This window comes from Protobothrops mucrosquamatus, unplaced genomic scaffold (genome assembly GCF_001527695.2).
Source record: "Protobothrops mucrosquamatus isolate PMUCROS unplaced genomic scaffold, P.Mucros_1.0 scaffold78, whole genome shotgun sequence".
Classification (NCBI taxonomy): Eukaryota; Metazoa; Chordata; class Lepidosauria; order Squamata; family Viperidae; genus Protobothrops; species Protobothrops mucrosquamatus.
The window spans coordinates 2,217,245-2,236,389 of NW_015386455.1; positions in this window are offsets into that span (position 1 = coordinate 2,217,245).

Sequence of the window (19,145 nt, forward strand, 5' to 3'; positions counted from 1 at the left end):
TCCCTGCTACCACTTTTCTAGGATGGTCGCGTACCACCTGCCAGGTGCCAATGTACCACAGGTGGTACACGTACCACTGGTTGAAAAGCTTGGCCTAGAGTAAGGATAAATAAGAAACCAAAACACAAAATAACTTTTGAGAAAATAAAAATTCCTTCCTTTATGACTACCTCCCAAATATATGAAAGGATATTGTCTAAGATAAAATTGAGCCAAGACTTAAAGGGGACATATTACCTTCTTGATTGATTTACTGGTTGATTAAATGCTGTCAAATCAATTTTAGTTCTTAGTTACACATAGGTAGATCTCCAGAATGAACTGCCCACAATCTGGCACTTCAAGTTTCCAAGGCTATATATCCATTGCCTCTGTAATGAAATCTATCCACCTTGCTGCTGGTCACCCTTTCTTTTTCTTTTTCTTTCCACCTTTCTCAACATTTTAGATATTTACATAAGGTGTCTAAATGTGATGCTCTGGCATTCCCATTTTCCTAAGGAAATGCTTCTCTATAATAAATGAAGCACATATTGACTTCTTTTGGTGGTGTTTGACTTTCTCAGTTATCCAGAGTGCATCCCAGTAACTTTCATAATCTGTTCCCACAATAACTGAGTGCTTGATCCATGCTGGTGGCAACACTTGTTCTATTTATGTTAGCGATTACTTATTCCTTGCATATACTGTACGCTATGATCCTTGTTAAAGATAATTCATGTTTTTTGCTAGCCATAGTGTTAACATTATGATTATGGTTAACATTATGATTAACATTATGGTTCACCACCCAGAGTCATTGGTTTTAGTTGAGTGGCTATACAGATTGAATAAACAGACAAAAATTGGAATGAAGCACATGGTTTTTGCCAATAGAAAATTGGCCTCTCTGTTAACTAGATTGCTACCTCATGTAGTTTTATTAATTTTTTAAAAACTCCAATCTTTGGAGCTTAGTAAACAACATGTTGTCTGGGTTCACATATTTAACATCAACTTCTTCAATATAAATCTATTCAGTACTTCACAGTCCAATATTTTTTCCTTGATCCTCCTTTCTTCCCCATATTTTTTTCCATTTTCCCCTCATTAGACAATTACAATTCTTGGTACTATTGATGTATTCAAAATTAGATATGGACATCTTCATCATATTTTACTAGTATTATACAAATAACAATAATATCAATTTATAAGTCAATATCCTGTTTTTCGTGCTCTTATTAAAGTTTGATTTCCCATCAATATTTAAAATATCTGTCATTTATGATTTTCTCAGTATTATTTACATTTATATAGCTAAAAATCCTTATTCATACCAATCCTCCTCTTATTTTCAAATTTCCCATATCAAAAGAAGAAAAATAATGCTATTTTAATTCTAAATCATATATTCCATTATAAAAATCTAGTTATATCTAAGGGTCATCCATTGTTTTAATTATATTCAAACAGGTATATTAAACAGATAGTGCCTCCTCTAATAGATAAAATCCTCTGTTTTTTAAATCTAACTCTCACTTTCTTTCTTTGCCAAGTAGCTTTCCAGGCCAAGGCAATTAAATCGCCTAAAAATTTGCTTTCTATTTTTGTGAAAGCTGCTTGACATGAGGAAGACAATTGGGAGTGGGAACTCCACCCATCCACATTCCCTAAACATTTCCCCTGCCCATTCTATGTTCCATTTTCTAGAATCTTCTTCCTTGTCATCAGGTGTATTTTGGAGAAAGGAGTAAGGGGTCTTTTGTATTTTCATTATTATAGGTAGGTCTTGCAGTATTTTATTTCTGTATGGCAGTCCATATTTTCCTTCTCCTATCTCCTCCATCTCTAGGTCCATTTCTTCTGCTTCATCCTCTGGTTTCTGATTTATTTGTTCATACTTTGTAGTTGTTATCTGGGAACTTTCCAGTTGTAGCTTCAATTTGGAGATTTGGTCATTTATATCATCTAGGTTATTTTTAGTCTCATTATGTTTTTTATGTCCTCTTTGTGTGCAACAATTATTTGATGAATTAGCTGTAGCATGGAGAATATTTCCTTCTGAAAGATATTTGTTTTTTCTTGAGGTATCATTCCTAGAAATCCTCTAGTGTCACCACTCAGTAAGAGTGGAACAAAGTTTCCTCTAGTTTTCTAGTCTTTATATGTAGCCTTTATAATCCAGTCCTAATGGCAAAATTTTATAGTAATCCTTTGTCTCATGTATCCTGAAAATTATCAGTCAGACAAGGTTGTAATCTACAATATTCCAAGTGTTTAAAATGTTCAACATCCCTGAAGCCAGACATATTCAAAAGTCATTTTTCTTTCTCTACCACTAGCTCTTGAGATTAAAAGTCCAAGCTCAGTAGGTATTTATAGTCCAAGAAGGTCAGGATGATAAATATGCCAAAATACTTTCCTTTATTGGCAGCTGTTCTCCCTTCAACTGAAAGTCACCAAGCAGCCCAGGGACTAGTTATAGTGCTGTACTCAAATCCACCACTAGATGTCATTCAAAGTCCATTTTCTACTCTTAAAACAAAAGGTTGATTTCTTATATTTCTTATTTTTCACCTCAGTGATTTTTTTCCAAAGAGAAAATCTTAATAATTATCTCATTTCTCAAATTTATCAAAACTATAACTTTGTATTGCTTTCACTTCAGTATTGTGTATTTCTGTCCCCCATAAAAAATTAAAAATGCTGCTTCTGTTCACATCCGGAGGTTTTTAGCTTCTTGGGAGTCTTTCCCAGGAAATTCAGTTGTAAAATAGTAAAGAAAGGATCAGTATTCTCACCCAGTTCCAACATGCTATTTACAATGTGCTAATTAAAGCTTTTGTTCTTCAGTTGTCAGCAGCTAATGGCCGGCTGCAGAGGTGTGGCTGGTCTTTCCCCTGCCAGTGTAGAGGGCTTTCCTTGGATCAAATGGAAAGACCGTCATCTCTCCATGATCAACAAGGTACCCCTCCTCTTCATTGCCTCTTCAGGGTGACTTTGAGCCCTTTTCAGAGCCCCCAGCAGGGCAAAATCAGGCACGGAAGGCAGAGCCCTGCCTTCCTGCATCCATCTTACCATGACACAAAACTGGAAGTCTGCCTTGTCTTAATTAAGGCAGGTGTTAGAATTATCTGGGTATTGTTGTGTCTTTGGAATTCCAAGGCAAGATACCTCTTTATATTGCCTGGCAATGAAGTGTTAATAATATCCTTAAATTCCCTCATGAAACCAAGCTGTTTTATCTGCTGGGTTCTCTTTAATAAATATCCATGACATGAGCCAGGGGACAAGAGAAATGCAGTCTATTCTTGTATCATTTAACATTTGAGTTTACTTACCTTGGGTAGAGATTTTAGGATATTGAATCATTCTTTGTCGGGGAGATGATTTAGTTTACTATGTATCATAACCTATGAGTTGACAAAGTATACGAAGTGGCTGCCATGGCATTTTAATTTCTTTTCTCCCTCTCCCATGGAAATCACTGAGATGGAAAATTCCTGTGCCATGGCTGGGATTGGTATAAAGCTGTGCTATTGCTGAGGACATAGGTTAAAAAGGCATTTAAAATATGGCATAGCTGTGCTTCTCTTCTGCCTTGTTGGTTGTTCTCCATGTAATAGTTAATAAGTGACATATTATGGTTATGTCTTAATTCAGAGGTTCCAGTTAGCTTGAGGATGATTTGGACTCTGATGAATAGCTTATCTAATTTCAGTAAAAACTTTCAATATCCCCTTCCATTGCTTTTTGGGATTCCTTCCTTCCTTCCTTCCTTCCTTCCTTCCTTCCTTCCTTCCTTCCTTCCTTCCTTCCTTCCTTCCTTCCTTCCTTCCATCTTCTAGAAGACCCATCCCTCACAAACCCAGTTTCTTTTATGTTCAGGCAGACATGAACAGGATACCATAACAATAACCAAGGGCCACCTGGTCAACCACAATCATAATCAAGCAGTGGATATATTCACTGGCATGGTAGGCATACTAACTACTGTAAGGTCTCAGTTGCCTGGAGAGTGCTGCTCAAACCCTTGCTGCAAGAGAATACTGTATTCCAAACCAGAGCCCCTGCTCTATGCTGTCCAAGGTCCTGACAATTCTTGCAACCTTGAACTTACCTGATATGACCCTGCACTTTCTCTGGAAGCTTAGTTCTGTATGATATCCCCCTTCTTCTAAGTCTCCACTTGATTAGTAAGAAATACCCATGGTGCAATGGTCTTTTGCATACAGATGTGTCAGCATTACAAAAGCATGGAAGCTTTCCATCAAATTCTGAAGCCAATAAAAGACTATGCTTTAAGTGAGAAGCTTCTAAATACACAAAATTTTAATGGCAACTATTAATTAGAACATACTAAAAATAGTATGTCATTCCAAAAGTGCTTAAAATGGTGTTCTGCACAGTTTCACTTTTTTGGTATATTTTTAGACTGGAAAATTGAGATATGTTGTGCTTAGTTTTTATTGTGAAAATTATAAATAAATGATAAAAACAAGGTTTGCATCTAGGGTCTGTTTATACTGTGATGCTTAGGTAAATAGCACCACAATGTTAGAAAAGAGTATATTCTGGGAAAGAAATTGAAATAACTAGAAAGCTTTATTCTCTAGATATTCAGATTAAAAAGACAATAAAAACCAAACAGATTGTTGGTTTGGTTGGCTTAGAATATAGACTGAAAATTGCAACTTTCAGTTAAAGGATGGCAAAATATTTGTATATTTGAAACAAATATTATCAACTAGCATGTTATAATTTGGAGAAATCTATTTCTGTTTTTCACTTTAGTTAGTTTTCCCCTCTCTTTGTTAAAGATGCAATGTTCTTTATAAATGGGCAATTTGTTTCTGTCACTTTATATTCTTTTGTTTGCCTTTTTATAGATGCAAAATTAGATTATTTTTCTGTAGAATTATAAGTGATTTATGAAACATTATAAAAATAGTAATAATTTCTCAAACTGTTTTAAATATTTCAGGTGTTTGTCACATAGAAATACGCTGCATTATAGGACTGAATGATTGTTAATTAGCCCTAACTACTGCTCTACATAATGTTTCAGAACACATTTTTGTTAATGCAGTTGCCTATCTGATAAATGATTTGCTTTATAACAAATTGAATGATATTTAGAATTAAAGATACATATGTCATGCCCATTTTTTTAATTTCAGTTTTGCATTTATTCACTCATAAATCAATTACACATGTATTACATTTTCATGGCATTCAGCAGTTTCTTTTAACTGAAATAAACATGTACTATTTTTATGTATTTCTCCTAATAAATACATTTTAGCATGCAGTCTAACACATTCATTTTTGTACACATTTTTTTGAGTTAAGAATTGCATTTCAAATTCTGGGTATGTGCAGGACTTTAGATCCTTCATTTTGGTTATTTAAAAATGTAAAATAATTATTATTGCATGAATGCAAGCAAAATGTAAGTAAGCGAGACTTCCGGTTTGCCGCACAGCTGCCATGGATGGCTGGGAGACTTGCTCTCTCTCCCCTGTTCAGTTTTGAATCACTGGGGGGCCATGAAAAGGGCCGAAAGTCACCCCAAAGAGGCTACCAGCAAGGAGGAGCTCTCACTGGATCACGGGAGAGCAACAACTCTCCCGTTGGAGCTGACAATCCCTCCAAATCGGCAGATGAAAGGACCGGCCATAGAAATATGGCTTGTCCCTAGGCTGCAGACAGCCAAAGTCACACTACCATCTGGCAACTTCAAAGTAGCGTGGAAAGGACTGGGTGAGATCTACCTCTCTTAAATCCTAATTGCTTTTTTGTAACCTATTCAAGCTGCTAAAGTATTTTCCTCCCTGTGGAGAGGGAAGGGGGATTTTAGCCCTCTCTCTAGAAACAGCAGGGGAGTTTTGAAAACGTTGAAAAAATAATTGGATCCCAATTGGAACTTTATTTCCTAAAGCTTGTGGATTAAAAGATTTCTGACTATCTACTTTTTACTTTTATTTGAAAGTCTGGGTTTTTCCCTCTTAAAATAGAAGAAAAAAACCGAAAGGATTAAAATAACTTTGAGATTTAAAGGAATTCCTTAAATAGTGGGGTGACATCTTGTGGCTAAACCTGAAATTGCAATTTATTATTCTTAAAGAAAAGAGACTTGGCTGACCAGGAACAGAACTTTTCTACAGAAGAAATACAAAAACAAATTTTTGTTATATTGAAAATAACTTACCAAACTTACCAAACTCTTCTTACAGCTGGTGATGAAATAAGAGCTTTCGGAAAAAAATCAGAAAGCGTCTTAGATATGCAAACTCAAACTTTGACTATAACTAAAAACCTATCTATACAGAATACAACAGAAAAAATTGAACAATTAAATATTATCACAGAAGACCTAACTGCCCAACAAGTACAGACAATAGAAAATTCAGAAAAAATTCTACAACTTGGATGGAGGAAAAAACCGGCTATATAAATCAGAAGGAATTTGAAGAACAAGAAGAGAAACAGATGGAAGAAAAGATAAACAGTTCAGGACAACTACATCAAGAGGAGAAAATAAAGAGATGATCTGATAGTCCTGCCAGACCCGTCAGCCTTCCAAAAATGGCGACTGGATGGTCATCTCAATATGACATAATATATATAATAATACAGAATTCTTTGAGGACCCTGAAGCAAGGACATGAAAGATGATTTGGCAAAGAAAAAAAGCCAGAATAAGACTGAAAAAGAATGGCGTGTGGACATATTTAGGAGGTTTAAAATAGAATATACTTAAGTAGACAAGACCCGTATTTTGAATACGAGATATTGTTATGATGTGAAGATAAAGAAAAATGTTGGCTAATTAAAACCTAGATGCATAAATATCAATAGTTAAATTGAAATATTGAGTTGTTTATAAAGGTAAGATAAAGGTGATTAAGACATATATATGTTAAGAGTGATGTAATGTAATTAACATGTTTTGATATAGTGATAAGAATAAAAATTATAAGCTTAAATATGAGAAAGTGGACAATAGGAAGAATGCTGAAATGGAAGAAATTTTGGTTATTGAATCTATAATATTTGGAAATTATAATGAAAATAAGAATATTATATTGTATTAATAATCTATTGATATAGAAGTGAGATAGATAAGATATGTCTAGATGTTGGGGGGAATTGTGACAAAGGGAATTGGGGTCATTTAAAAATTTGGAAATGATAAATATTAAACGTTTAATTTAAATATCAATGCAAAATTAAAGCTGGGAAAATTCATAAGGTCATTGATGGTCCAAAAGATGGAATGTTAAAATAAATAAGACATATAAAATTATTGATAAATGTAAAAAAGCTATTAAGTAGCTGATGGATAGAATAAGAAGTATACTAATTTAAACAGGCTGCAAGAGACAGTATGCATTAAGGGAAAAAAGAGAGGAAATATTGGCTGTAATAGTTGGAGATTTGTATTAATAATATTTGTATGTAATGGAATTATTGTAATTCAGGCACCACGTTGCTTTTCAAAGATATAATTGTAACATTGGAAAATTAATAAAAAGTTTATAAAAAAAACAAAATGTAAGTAAGCAAAGGATGATGAAAATATGCCAGTTCCATTATTGCCTGTTGTGCCCTTAATACATTTCAATATAAGATTTAATTTCAATATTGAGAAAAAATGCTAGATAAAATACATAGAATAAACATGATTGTATACTTATTCCTATTTTCAAAAAAAGAAAGAAACCCTACATGAATGTGTAATTGTTCTAATCATGAAAAGAATAAGGATGACATTGTAATGCATTCTAAATAACTTCTCCTTAGAACTATGATTTGTATTAAAGTTGCTTTGTATTTGAAAGAAACATTTCATTTTTGACCTTTACATGAAACTTATTGTTGTTTCTTTTCTGGATTAATTCTTCTGGATTAATGGAAAGATTTTCTTATTCAAACTTTCTTGTCAATTCTATAGAAATCCCAGCTTTTAAATAGGAGATGATACCATACTGAATTTAAAAAACAAGTTTTAATTATTATAAATTATTGAATAATTTCATCAGTGAGCTGTCTAAAATACAGATGTATTCTTAATTCTAAAACAAAAATTAACATGCAGTTTTATCAAATGTACACAACAAAATAGAAAAAAAACACCTGGCATATTATGTCAGTTATATAAATGATATATATAATTATTAGTTTTTTGTGATTATGTTTATATCATAGACATTAATTTACAGAACTGGCCAAAGTAAAGATGGAGATCAAACACTGAAGTATTTTATCTCCTCTTGTTTGTGGAAGGTTCCCTTTGTTGGTGGGAACTCTTACAGTATATACCAATTTATTTGGTACCCCATTTCTATTCATTTATAATTCATTTATAATTATAAGTTATAATTCAATATCTGAAACATGTTTTCAAACAGTGTATTTGTAAGGACCTGCCTCAATCCCTCTTCCCAAGAAAACAGAACTCCTGGAACAGCTTCATTCCAAAAGGAACTTTTATTAGGAGAAGTTGACAGCAGGCATGAAAGGCAGGAACTGAGGGTTTCCCGCGCAAATCAATAGGTTAAAGGAGCAACTGGCAAACCCCACCCCAATAGTCCATCTGGTCAGTTCAAACGGGCCAATCTCCAGGTGTGAACCTGCCGTGGGAATGGGGTTGATAAGACGCTGTTTCCAAGGTTGTTAGGCTGTTAGGTCTTCTATCCTGTTTTTCCACAGCTAGAGATAAGGCAGATGCCAGAGACACATTCCATTCCCTCCCCAGGCTGGCAGTAAGGGAAATAGATCAAAGGGCAGGCAGATAGAGGAAAGAAGAGAGGATACATGGCAGCGGCTATAGCAAAATGGAGAAGATACATTGTAGCACCCATCGCTTCCTCCCCTCCCCCCAGGAGTATGGCAGAACCCACAGGAAGATAGAATAAAGAAATTACACCCCACCCAGTAACTGGGTTCTGACAGTATTTTCTGTTTTCTATTTTAATAACACTTTTTATTTCTTAGGCATTTACATCTGATTTCACATAATTTTAGGCCTAATTTCAAAACCTTTTAGAAGCTGTTGGCTCAGATCCCTAATAATAGCTTAATGAATGCTGTTAATGGCCATAGAAATCAGGAATATCTCTGCATGATAACAGAAATAATATATTTGAGGTCTTCCTGCAGATGGGGTGGAGTAAGGTGAAGTCATAATTTTTTTTAGTGAACATCAATTTCTGATCAATGAGAATAGAGAAATATGCCCAGGAAAGGATGTGTTCTGAAATACACAGGTCCCGGGTTTTAAATTTTAAGCATTTTAAATTGAGCCAGGAAACTGATTGGAACCCTGTCTAATATACAGTAATCTGAAAATTCTACCGTGGCCGGTTTCCTGCAGAAAACATTGCCCTAAGCCAAATAAGGGGCTGCTGCTCCATGGATAATGATTACAAAACCTTAATTACCACCTCACACCCAATTCATGCTAAAATTGATGTTATTTTCTAGCCCTGATGCCTCAGAAAGTGAAAGCAGGATCCAGAAGTACAACTATGGTGTGAACCAATTTAGTCAAAATGATGCAAAGGATACAGTTTTCTTTTTTTCCCATTCAGTCATGTCAGATTCTAGGAGATTGTCTGCACAAGTCCCTGCAGTTTTCTTGGCAGATTTTACAGAAGTGGTCTGCCATTGCCTCCTACCTAAAATGATATAGTAAAGATCAGAAAATTCCCTGTTCTTTAAACCACTGAAACAGATCACACCTCCTGTGTCAGTGTTTCACCAAGAACTAAAAGAAAAGGAATCCTAAAAATGAACTGCATAACTGTTCTAGATTTGCTAATTTTCTCTTGGCTTCCTTTTAATTGATTTATCTGGTCAATTGGAAAATGTATCTTCATTACAAATGATGTTACTGAACTTTCCAGCCTAGATAATAAAGCATGAATTCAGTATATAAAAAAGATCATAAATATATATATGTATATTTCAGAAATGAGTTTGGTTGTTAGGTCTGATTTCTATCAAAAAGTCCATGTATGCTTCTATTAAAAAAATAGAATTTGCTAATTTTATTAGCGTCTTCCAAGTGAACCTATCCAGAACTATAACATATGGTTTGTTTGAAGCCAGCACATCTGTAAAGTCACATTAAAGCTTGATGTTTCAGAACATATTATGAAATGTCAACATTTGGCTTATTTGTTAATGCACAAATGTATTCCCAGTATGCATCCTAACATTGACAACATAAAACTATATATCTCTTCAAAACTGAGAAACAAAAATTCATGATAAATATATTGAAAAGCACACAATAAAAATTGTTAAGGGAATTACAAAGAAGTCTCAAACTGATTTTTAAGACATCTGTATTTAAGTATTATCAGTGGAACCCTTGGGAACAAGTGCAGTAATGCATTGGAAGAAAATGTCTTTTATACTAGCCCTAAGTTGCTTAAAAACAAGCTGTAAGAGTAAACAGGGATCAATAACTCATGAATTGGAATGACAAATTGTACAAACTGGTATCCTGTTTTTGAAATGTTTTTATTTGCAAAGTGATAATAATCACATTGTGAATTTTGCGCAATACAATACTTATTTCGGGTTGGCTAAGGGACAAATTTAACACACTTTCATTTTATTATCCTTAAAACATTTTGCACAACTTTACTTTTGCTTTTTATGTTGTATCCATTGTAGGTTATCATTCTGATAAAACTGTGTTTTGGAAGATTGATTTATTAAAGAAATGCACAAATATCCCAATCCCAAAGAATCTGTGCTGTATCTGGTTTCTGGATTTCTCTGTCTTATGACTCAGTGATGTTTTATGCCCTTCGGGAGATAATATTGTCTTCATATATGTACATGTTCTATCTCATCACCTGAAGGTTGAGAGAAAAGCATTAGGAGCCCCAAGATTTCAAAAAAGCAATGAAAACCATATTATAATATATGCCATTGACATGTTATACTGCAATATCTAGAGGACTATCTAGTCCTCCTGTGGAAAATCATTAAAGAAAGATCCAATCTAGAACTAAGGAGAAATTTCCAGACAGTGAGAACAATTAGTCAATGGCTTGCCTCCAGAAGTTGTGGGTGCTCCATCACTGGAGGTTTTCAAGAAGAAATTGGAGTCTTCCAGTTTGCCATCGTGGCTCCTGCGGATGCTGGAAGGTGAGCTCTGTCTTCCACGTTTGATTTTGTTCCATTGGGGGACCCTGGAAAGGGTCGAAAGTCACCCTGTAGGGGTGACAAGCAAGGAGGGTACCCCTGCTTGATTGCAGGAGGGCAGCAGCCCTTCCACTTGATCTGGGGCAGCCCTCCAAACCGGTGGAGAAAAGACCAGCCAATGATGGAATACCTTGGACTATAAAGTTTTATTTGACAAATATCTTCCACTATAAAGACCACCTATAATACGTGAAATAGAGGTCCCTTACCTAGTTCTAAAAATTATTTTTAACGTCGGATTTTAAAGTCCTCAGCTTAACACACTATTAAGAGAATATGGATGAAAATCAGGAAAAGATCCTTTCCATGTTGAAAGCAATACACGAAACCATTCTTTCAGCTTGTGACAAAATAAGATGCAACATAAAGGAACAAGATGCCAGTTTAGATATACAAATCCAGACCTTGACTACGACCAAAGAACTAACAACACAGAAAATAACCGGAGAAGTGGAACAATCAAATATCAAGACAATCAAATACCAATTGACCAACAAATTCAGCCAATGGAAAATTCTATATAAATCAGAAGAAATTTGAGGAGAAGGAAGAAGAACAGATTGAATGGAAGATAACCATCTCAGGACAATCATGGGAAATTGGAGTAATAGGGAGGTGATCTAATGAACACAAATGGGCTAGTCCTTCCCAAAAAATGGCAACTAAATGGTCTCTCTATTATTTCAAATAATATATATAATAATGGAGGGAGATCTATTTGATGATTTAAAAGCACTGACATGGAAGCCTAGTTGGCAAAGGAAGAAAGCCAGAATAAGGCTGAAGAAAATTAGGGTTTCGATTTATTAGAGGGGATTTTGTATTACTAATCAGAGGGTTGAATATGGTGGAAAATAGAAAATTTTTAGAAAATAAAGTATCATTATTATTGAATAGGTAAGATATGTAACAAGACTAATAGACTTTGGTATGAAAAGGGAAAAAGGGAGAAGTTGAGATAAGGGGAATTTTGGTCATTTAATTTAAAATATTTGGAAATCAGTTGAAAATAAGGATTCTATTTGTTTAATATTTAAAAATCAGGCCCAAATGAAAACAATTATGATTAAGTTTGATTTATTGGTTAATCCAGACAATATATATAATGGTTTTGATTTATTGAAGGGGATACTGTATTATTAATTAGATGATTTAATATGGTGGAAAATAGATAACTTTTAGAAAATAGAACAAGACTATACTCAAATAGATAAGATGTGTATTTCAAATATTAGATTTTGTTATGAATTCAGATAAGGGAAACTTTGGTTACCTAAAACTTGGAAATTATAAATATCAAATGTTAATTTGAATATTGGTGGGAAATTAAGATTGGGAAAAAACCAATAACAGGACATTGATTGTATATAAGGATTGAACATAAATGCAATTAAGATATGTAAGCTAGAAATTTATTGATAAATGTAATAATGATGGTTTACTTAGTTGATATAATAAGACCTATATTAGCCTAATATGAGATAGTAGATATTAAGGGAAAAAGAGAAGAAATATTTGATGTTGTAACTTGAGATTTGTACTAAAGATTTATGTATGTTATTGAACTATTGATTAACCCAGGCACCATGTTGCTTTCTAAATACTTGAATGTAAAACTAGAAAACTAATAAAATATTATTTTAAAAAAGAAGAAATTGGACAGCCATTTATCTGGAACGGTATAGGATCTCCTGATCGAGCAGAGGGTTAGAGTAAAAGACCTCCAAGATCCCTTCCAACCCTATTATTCTGTGTTCTATGATCTTGTGAGTAAACAGACATCTAGATTGATAGAAATTGAATGATGTCCTGGATTTACTCCAGGTAGCATTTTCAAAAGTTCAGAGTATAAATGAATTAAAATATGGCCATGGACTCTCTTATATGAACAAGATACCCTTTTCTCATGTCTCTTTGCTAACAATATATATTTATAAAATGGTTATTTACAAATTTCCATCATGGAACCTGCAATGGGAACTTAACTATACTTATGAAGAAAGTTGCTCTATAAACATCCTTACATTGTTGAAAAAATACTTTTGTGGCTGTAACCTGGCTATAATTTGGACACTGTGTGATTAAGCTGGGAATTTTAGCATGCTTTCTGCAGTATATAAGAGTCACAAGTCTGACTTCTGGTCTTGCGCAGTAGTGCAGCAGCCGAGGGATTTCGGGGCTCCGTGCCCTTTGGCTGATTTTCTTCCTGTTAGGGGACCCTAAATGGGCCAGAAGTTGCCCCGAAGAGGCAGCAAAGAAGGAAGGAAGTCCTGTAGACCACAGAGAGATGGTGGCCAACCCGATCGGTCCAGGAGAAGCCTTCCAGAAACCAATAGGAGAAAGGCTAGCCTAACTTCAGAGTCTAGTCCAAGCTACAAGCAACTGAAGTCAAAAAGTACTACTTTAAGCTGATTGTAAACAGCACATTTGAATCTGGGTAAGAACATTGATTTTCTCTATCCTACTTATCAACTTTCCTCAAGAAAAAAAAAATCCCCAAAAGCAAAAAAACCTCCAAAAGTGAAGGAGGGGGATCTTTGCCCCACCCTTTTACTAACAGAAGTGGTGAATTAAACCTTTTATGGAGGACCAAAACATATAGAAATGAAATGAAATGAATATAAAACTTAAGTTTGGATAAGTTTGAAAATGCTGAATGGTTAAGATTCTCATTTTAAAGGCAATTTCAATTTTGAAAATTGAAAAATAAACTGGTGCTGACATCTAGTGGTGGATGAAGACTATGACAGCTATGGCTTTCATACATGACTTGGCAAAATCTGGAAAAAACTAATCTGTTTATGACCTTCAAAGTTCTAACAATAGAGAACAGCTGTTACAAAAAAGAAAACAATCTAGGCTGCAGACAAAGAGAGACTATAAACTTCAGGGAAAAAAACCTTCTTGAACTTTCTGGATTACAAATATCTACTTTACCGTGGCTCCAAAGCTATTTGGAGAGAAAAGAAAACTTTGATTCTTTGCTATCATGGAAAATCAGAGACTTGCAGAAAGAACTTATCAAGAAAAAATAAATACCTTTCAAGAGGAGACATATGATATGCTGCAACTAATTCAAACAACAATGATTTCAAACCACAAAGAAATCCAAAATAACTTTGAAAATATAAACCAATTCATCTCCAATTTAAATTTACATCAAAAAAAATCTACAACAATAGAGAAGGAGCAGATAAAACAGATAACTGAACACAAATTTGAGGATAGAGACTTAAAAATGCAACCTAACAAAACAAAGAAGTATGATTTAACTCAAGTGGGAAAAAAATCACAAGAAATATTGAATTTGTAAAAGACAACTTATACTTTAAAACCACAAAACAAATTTGAGGATAAGAAAAAAGATTGGACAAAATGGACTGCAGAGATGACAGGAGCACCACTAGAACTGGAGAGACAAAAAATGATAAGAGAAACAGAGAGAAAAAGAAAGAAAAAGATTTTCAACAAACATGAAAGGGCAAATACCTCTTACAAAGATATTGTACTTGACTTACTTTTTATATCTACAGTAACACTTACAAGAATATGGAAAGATTCTTTGATTCAGCAGAACATATTGATTAAGAAAGATACTGGGCAAAAGAAAAAGACTAAAGTGAAAATTAAGAAAATAGACGATGGGACTTATCAGAGAGAATATTTTAAAAAGAAACACCTGTTTGAATATGGTTAAAGAAATAGAAAGATTTGGATATGAATTTTATTTTAAGAGGGAGGAGCCCCTCAAGTAACATAAAAGAGTTGGAATGGCTTATATAAAGGAAATGTTTTAGATATTTAAATGTGATTGACTTTAAGAAAATTACAATGGATTAAAAAATGTGTTGAATAAGGCTTCCGGTTCCGGATTGCGACGCCTCTAGCTGTACGAAGAGACTCGTCTCCTTGTCAGCTAGTTTCCCTCTGCCAGTAGACCCTTATGCAGGTCGAAAGTCGCCCTGGAGGGTGCGACTACCGTCGAGGAAGCTGTGCTCGGCTGCGGAGGAGTGGTGGCTCCCCCAGCTGGCCGAGCAAACTCTGAGGGCCGACGGAGAAAAAGATCGGCCAGTAAAATGGCTGATCACCCATCTGCACCAACTGCAAGTCAAAAGAACAACTAAGCATGAAGACCCACCGTGGTGAATCTGGGTGAGACTCCCTTTTCTCTCGCTATCCTGATCTTTCCTGTAAAGAGCTCTGACTATTTCCCTTTGCTAAGAAAGCGGCGGCTGCCTATATCGGAAAAAGAGCTTTAAAAAACTCTTTGTCTTTTTTGGTTGTTTTTTCTACCATTGGACTTTCTTTGTGGGGATATTTAGGGGAAAAGAAGAAAAAAGGGACATTGCTAATTTGTTCCTATCAACTTTATAATGTTGGAGATACCTCTCTTGTTAAATTTTAAAAAATAAGAGTGAAAACTTTTTTTTTCTTTAACTTTATCAACTTGGAAAAAAGATCTTATAGTCCACTGAGGACATCTGGTGGCCAAAAGTGACATTACAACTCTATCTTTGTGATTGGAAGAGGGATTGGACTTCATATGACAGTAAAAGAGAAAAGATAATCTGACATTTGTGTGGTGAAGCTGGCTATTAGACCTTTGGAGGTGGATATTTGTGGACTTTTGATAAATATAGTCTGTAATAAAGGAACAGGCTAGTCTACTACCAAAATGGAAGAAAATATTCCATATCTTGACTATGATTTAATATTGGAATTTTTTTTTAAATGACAGAAGACTTCAAAACTTATTGGAAATATAGGAGACAATCTAAAGATGCCACCTTGGCACTTCCAACTGACCCTCCAATAATGAATCAAGCCATGGAACAAGGAACACCAGAGGAAGAACAGAGCAATACTGAACAGGCTTTCACACATCAAGACACACAATCTAAAGAGACAGAGACATTATGCTTACAACCCAATGATGAATCTACGCTGGGAGAAAAGGTGGTAACCACTGAGCCAACTAATTCTACACAACGTTACTTACAACGGATGGATAACTTGGATGATCAAGAATTAACTGTAACTGATTCAGTTCAACTACCGAAAACAACAAAGATTCTTCCAAATACAACTTTCTGGAAACCACAACAAAGTGGATAACTTATTTACAATTATAATATGGAATAAAAGTCAGATGATAGTGGCAGGAAGAGAAGAAAATTTTGCTCAGTTTGAATTGATTAGAAACTTTTGTAACCAAAGTTTGAGGTTTGATAATTGAAAAGTTTTAATATGGGAACCAACGTGGCCTAGAAAGAAAGCTAGAGTCAGGTTTAAATGTGATATAAAATGTTACTTGATGGGTTAAAAAGGCTTTAGAGATTTTGTCTGATTTAATAATGAAAGAAGGATGAGAATGGACTGTTATTATAGTTGATAATTATTAGGGAGCAAACTTGTTTAGGGGTTAAAAAGATTTTATAGACGTAGAGTGATGAAATGATAGAACATGTTTTTAAAAATAGATATGTATTTTTTTGGGAACTACACTATTATTTTAAATATAATTATTTTGAAATAGAGAGAGAATTTCTGTTTGAATTAATAATGAATGAAGGCTGGGAATTTCTTGACATTATAAGTATTTGAAGGTATAAACTTTATAAAAGGGCTTAAGATTTTTATAGATGTAGATTGATGAAATGATAGAATATATTCTTAAAAATAGAACTGTATTTGTTGGATTTATATTGTCATTTTAAACATGAAAAATACGCTGTAATAGAAAGAGAGTAAGAGCCACTTGTGATAGGGAAAAAATTAATTTTAATGAATGATCTATTATTAAGGATACCTGAAATCCCAACTATATGTCTATTGAAATGTAACTGGAATATGACAATTGTAATTTGTAAAGCTTAAAACAGGATATAGATTATCATAATTGCAAGGTGATTGAGGATTTTTGTTTGATTGAACTTTATCTAAAATTGTATTAATTTTAATAAGTAATATTATTCCTTACAGAGAGGAAATTGTTTATAATTAATTTGAGCTATATGTACATGATTTTGTTTTTGAATGATTTGACACTCTGACCACCACGTTGTGTCCTAAGCTTTTGTAAAAAATGGAAAAAACCAATAAAACTTTTATTTAAAAAATGTGTTGAATAAGAGTTAAAAGAGCAGATGACTAGATTTATTAAATGGAATATTTAAAGATTAAATATATTGTTAATTATGGTAAAAAAGAATCGAATTTTTTTGGAAATAAATATGTATTAGCTTAGGGGAAACATGGATTTTAAGTAGCATACTATCTTTTTATTTTTCTTTACTCTTATTCTTCTTTTTTCTTTTTTTAGTCTTATTTATTCCTTAAGAAAGGTAAAAGTATTGGGATGGCTTACATGAGAAAAAATAGACTTAAATATTTAAATGTAATTAACTTTGAGAAAATCTTAACCAGTAAGAATGTCTTGAACGTTGTGGGAAAAACAAATGTAAACAAGAACTGTAAACAGGATTTATGATGAAACAACTGGAATGACTAGATAGAAAAGAAATATTATATTGATGTGATTATTATCTGTAGAAATATTAGAAAAAAAATTATACTCAATCTACCAAAACAACAAGAATTGTATTAACTTAAGGTTAATATGGGAAAAAGAAGAAATCAAGTAAAGCTATTATGTGGATTATAGATCATAGAAACCAACAGTTAGTAAATGTTTTTTAAATGTAAACCGAGACAACACACTGTTTACCAAATATTAAGGCGACTATGTTAAAAAAATCAATAAAATATATTATTAAAAAAAAGAGTCACAAGTCTGTTGCTTGGAGGAATCCTTTAGTAATTTCTAAAACCAGCTTTCTATGGGTCTTTCCAGCCTCCAAAGCCCTCATAATCAGGTCAAAAATGATGTAGATTATTCATCTTTTTTTGGCAAGTTGATATTCCAAGGCAGTCCAAGACCGACAAATGTGCAGATGCAACATTTGGCAAATGAAGCTTTTGTGTCATATGTGCTCCCACCTGGAGATAGTGCTGTTTCACAGTCTGAAGGATAAATAAATAAGAATGTCTTCTGGACGTTCTGCACAAATTCTTGCCTTTTTAGGATTCTCAGAGGTCATTCTTCTATTTTCTCCCCAATCCAGGTGTTCCTTAGTGGAAGGCTAAGGCTTTTATTTTCACAAATTTCTTTGTCTTGTTCTATGATCTGTATAAAGTAATGGCAAACACTTCAGGGTAAAACTGTGTGAGGGCTCAAATTTACTTGCCCTTCCCATTTTTTAAAAAAATTGCCCCAAATCATGAAAATCACTCTTCCTCTGTAAAATGCTGAAACCCATTTAAGTCTTGTGAAATTTGAACTTTTTCACACACACAAAAATGTCATACAGGAACATTGTAATCTTTTAAGCCGCTTTTTAAATTATATATATATATATATATATTATTTGCAAAGTTCATAGGTGCCATCCTAACTCTTGATTTGTAGTGTTTACTGTACTGTATTGATCTATATTCTTGACAAGAATCTATAGTTCAAATATGAATGTTTCATCTAAATCCAGGAAAGAGAGGTCCATTTCTTTTTCAATTTATCTAGAGGATATGTCTTCCCACAGAAAAAATCCACAGATGTTTGGCCTTGCTGGTTGAACCAATGAGGGGACACTACCCAAAGCATAAAAGATCAGAATGCTCTTGGCAACTCCTGGAAAATAAATATTTACAAGTAGAAACTTCTTTCCTAACACTGGAAGTTCATAGCCATTTGGGATTTTTAGCAAACTTTGTTGTTAAACATTTTGGTTTTTTAATGATTTGGAATGCTAGGACTAAAGAAACAAAAGCATACTACTTTGTATTAATTAAAATCCATATATAAGATAAGATAACCTTTATTATCATTTTTATACTGTGGGCACAATGGCATACATCAAAAATGAAATTTAGTTGCCCAC